This window comes from Suncus etruscus, chromosome 16, assembly GCF_024139225.1.
Source record: "Suncus etruscus isolate mSunEtr1 chromosome 16, mSunEtr1.pri.cur, whole genome shotgun sequence".
In the NCBI taxonomy this organism is placed as follows: domain Eukaryota; kingdom Metazoa; phylum Chordata; class Mammalia; order Eulipotyphla; family Soricidae; genus Suncus; species Suncus etruscus.
In genome coordinates, this window is record NC_064863.1 from 24343650 (window position 1) to 24348335 (window position 4686).

The 4686-nt window shown below is 35.2% G+C and overlaps 1 non-coding gene across 1 annotated transcript; it reads right to left on the reverse strand.

The window, feature by feature from the left end:
- Positions 1–2459: 2459 nt before the first annotated feature.
- On the reverse strand, positions 2460–2591 carry LOC126032719 (small nucleolar RNA SNORA51). The gene has a single exon (XR_007503939.1). It is a non-coding gene; the product is annotated as a small nucleolar RNA SNORA51 (small nucleolar RNA).
- Between the last annotated feature and the right edge of the window lie 2095 nt (positions 2592–4686).

Genomic DNA, 4686 nt, shown 5'->3' on the forward strand with positions numbered 1-4686 from the left:
CAGAACTAGCAATTCTCAAGATGTGCAGAATGAGTTCGCAAAATGGAGACACAGGAGAGCTTCTAGTCTAAAGTTGGAGTTTAGAGAGTTTGCAAGTTCAGGAATGGCTCAGTGTGAGACCCAAGGCGATGAAAGGCCAAGTCCTGGTTCAAAGTTATACAGGCAGAAAGATTTTCTCTTTTATTCAGCTTTTTCACTCCATTCAAGACTTCAAAGGACTAGGTGAAGTCTACTCACCTCAGGGAGCACCATTTGCTTAGCGGGGTATTCCAATTTAAATGCTAATCTCATACAAAAATACCCACTCAGAAACACCCTGGATCACAATAGTTGGTGTATTTGATGAAACACATCAGAACATACTGTTTTTCCACTAGTAGGTGTTTACCCAAGAGAATAAGATTAGTGCCCAAATAATTTCAACAATGCTTGTACTGTGTTCACCACTGTCTCTCTTAAAGTTTTATTTTCTCATTAGACCAGTGGATCTTAAAAAAAAAGAGCTAGTTTGAGAATAGAATTTTTTGTCACTGTATGCATTAAAACCAGTTCAAATAATACACAAAGTATATTATGTGTCTGTATATTTTATACATACACACATATATCTAAAACACTCTCCTAAATGTGAATCATACAAAAAAATTCATTTTATAATTTTTCCTCCACTTTATCTTGATTGTTAAAAAAAAAAAAAGAAACACTGGGGTAAGTCAACCAATTGGAGCAATCAACCAACTGGGTAAATCAACTGGGGAAACACCCTCCCACCGTCTACAGTAAAAGATTGAGTCAGCACTTTATCATTTAGTATGTATCACAGTATGTATAGTATGTATACATTGTAGTATGCATCACAGAAGCTTCAAGCTTATATATAAAACAATTATTATAAACAAGTTTATTTAGTGAATCCAAGAGTGTGAAAACTACTCCGACTGACTTTTTTTCTTTTTGCCTGGTTTACAGGGATCATTCTTTTGGGACTAAGAGATCAGAGGACAATACATAATTCTTTACATAATGGAAGGCATTAAAGGGGGATTCTGGATTGATGCATTCTGGATTGATGCACAGACATAACAGTGACCTCAAAACCTTCAGAGGATTGTTGTATCTAGGAGTATTACCTTTTCTAAGTAGACACTACCTGATTATTAAATGCATGGGCCTTTTTAAGTATAGAAATAACTGATAAATTCAATAAGCCATTTTTTATTTTGGTGTTAATGACACTTTAGTATTTTTCAAAAGCTCATTTTTTGACTAGTAAATAGCTGTATATCACATGTCATTCAAATTTTATGTCAATATCTAGTCCAAAATGGTCAAAGAATATGTGCATATCGAAAGTAGATTTTATAGAGTATTTTTCATTACTTGAGTCATGCATAAATGGAAGTTTAGAGCAGTGACTTTTGCTTTAAAATTGGTCCATACAAACTGCCATTGTTCACTCTCAAATGAGCAACTAAATAAAGCAAAATACAGAGAAAATTCATTCTCTGCCTTTGGAGTTTACTATATCTGTTTGAATGGTTACTTTTCCAAGCTCAGCAGTTACCTTAAAATGAATGAGAGGCAGAAATATAATGAATTACACAGAGCCAGAACCCCATGACACTGTCATGAAAATGTGGGTTTTCCTTTTGATTATACAGTTGCAGGTATAAAAATTTGATACATGTGTTCATTCATAGTTCTAAAGCAAGGCAATGGGCACTTTCCAAATAGGGGACTACTCCTTTTTAATATCAATTTCAGAAATGTCGTTTTTTTCCCATATGTGCTATCATATTGATGCTAGTGCAGGTCTCCCGTGACATATGTGAAGTTTTGAAGAAAAGAGGAGATGGTCCCAGAAGGTAATCTTCCAAATCTGGAAATGGTTGAGCCTTGTTCTGGGAAGGAAAGCAAAGTTAGTGCTAGACCTCACCCAGGCCTTTTAGGTCTTTTATTTTCTCTCACAGAATAGAAATTTAGGAGGTGATGATGAGCAATGAAGCTAAAAGATTGGAGTTCCTAAGGAAGGGATGAGAGGAAGAATAATGCACTCAAGAAGAGTGTGGGCTTTCTTGAAGACAAAAAGGGTTCACAACCCAGCATGAGAATAGAGGTGTCCACATCTCAATAAGGGATATGGGAATCAGTGTACATGGACTCAAGGAGGAATTGTGTGCACCTCCTTTGTTCCAAGTTAGTTTACATAGGGTTTCTTCCAACTTGCACCACAAGGAGCTTTTTACAGGGTTACATGCCTATTGCTAGGGTCTTTGCAAAGGAGGAAGGTTTGGGATCAAATGATGATCTTGTTCCTGACATTCCTCCCTGCTTTGATTCCAGTTAGATCTTCTCTTAAAGGAAGGTTCAGTTTTTTTCTATATCTGTTCTGGTTCAAGTCAAAAGATCTTATCAGGCTTAGCCCAACCATTTATTAGACTAGCTGCTTTTACTACTTTTTTTGTCCCCCAATTCACAATACAGACCAGGCAAAGGGTCTGTGTTGAGTGTATATGGGGTGCATTTACTGTACCTCCTCTTTCTATACAGTCAGTGTAAAGAACACAGCCTATGGTAAGAATTGGGAGGTTTTATCTTTTCTTTTTCTTTTTTTTTCTTGATATATAAATTCCTTCACCAATGCAACATTCCCATGACCATTATCCCACTTGGGACACTTGGGACTTTTTTTTACTACTAACAAGAATTCCCTTCCATAGGAGAGGGAGAATGCTCTTCCCTACATGACTGCATGTCTCAATAATACATGAATTTTATTGATTTCTGTGTATATGTACATTTCTCTGTGTGGTGTACAAAGAATATTAGAATTAACTTGATGGAAGAACATGTAAATTCTCTTTTTTTTTTCGGTTTTTTGGGCCACACCCGTTAGATGCTCAGGGGTTACTCCTGGCTATGTGCTCAGAAATCGCCTCTGGCTTGGGGGGACCATATGGGACACCGGGGATCGAACCGCGGTCCATCGTACTCTAGCGCTTGCAAGGCAGACACCTTACCTCTAGCGCCACCTTCCCGGCCCCGTAAATTCTCTTTTATTTGTCCTATTCAAAAATATCTTTAAAATAGATGGGATGGGCCCTGTGATAGCGTAGGGCATTTGCTTACATGGGTTTAACCTGGGTTCTATCCTCTGCATCCCACATGATCTCCTGATTTTTTCAGGAGTTATTCCTTATAGCAGAGCCAATGTAAGCTCTGACTGAGCACCTTGAGATGTGGCTCAATAAATAAATTAATAAACAAACAAAAATAAATGAATGAGTGAATAAATAAGAGATGGGAAACTTGCTATATAAAGGTATTCACATTAATATAAAGTCCTATTAATTGAGGTAAACATTTTAGCTCTAGAATTTAAGTCATTTACCTATTTAATAATAGAAAAATATAATAAAATAGAGTAAGTAGAAATGACTTTTAGACCCCTTCACTGTTTCTGGAAATTCCTTCTCCATGAATTAATTCAAATACAGAGATAACCTTAGAAGTGTGAAAGTGGTATAAATATAGTAAATAAAAGGAAAATCTGTAACTATACCTATTAACTGTGTAAAAAAAAAAAGAAGTAGGGCATGCTGATTCTGACTGAATGAAAAAGAAAGCCTTATAATTCATATTTTTAAAAGCCTGGCTGCAAAAATCTATTGTATTTGCATATGAATTCCTGTCAACCTGCTAGATCTCAGAGTCTGAAAAGTAAACTAGAAACAAAAAGAAACTAAGAATGGAAAACTTTGCTCCTCAAAAAAATATGTTCTCTTTTCATAAAAGTAATTTTATATCTTTATTTAAGAGGACTCTATTACTTTCTGGGTTATTGTTTGAAGAGTCTACTGAAAATCTATTATTTAAAATTGAATACTTTGGAATTATATTCTACTTTCTGCTTCATGGATAATAAGATCTATTTCTTTATCAGATATTTCTTTCAGAGAGAGACAGTTTACATTTATCCCATGTAAGTTTCAATTGCCATTCAGAAAATATGTTCTTTTAACAGCACTTGTTTCTGAATAAAAAAGATTTAAGGTGTCCTCACTAGGCTGTACCTCTGTAGATTTCCTTTTCTTTCAGAAAATGAGCAGTTATTTTATGAAAAAAGAATTCTATATTTGGATCCTTGCTCATTTTACCTTATTTTTCACTTGGGAATAGGTAAGATATTCATTTTTCCTTGTTGAAACAGGAGAAAAATAAGTTATCATCCAATGAAGGGGAAAATATCCTTATTTTCTCTGTTATACCAAAACTGCCTTGAAAATAGCACTATTTAAAAAATCTAATTTTAGGAATAGAGGAGTTATAACAAGTGGTAGGACACATGCTTATGTGTTAATGCCAGCTGCCTGGTCAGTTCTGGGCATGATCCAGGTGGTCACTATACATTGCTGACCTGAGCATTGAACTCTTCTGGTTTACTAGTTAATGAGCATTGTTTCAAGTATCTTTAAACCACCAAGTACCTGCATGTGGTTCATATTATCTTTTTAAAGGCAAATTTTACAAATAAATGGCAACCCGATTTTAAATCATGGTGAGAGAGTAGAAGGAAATCTATTTTCATGTCTTTATACTTGTACTGTCTTTTCTTTTCTTTCTTTTCCAATTTTTGCTGCTTGTGTTTTAGTCATACCAGAATTCCTCAGGTCTTACTTTTGTTTT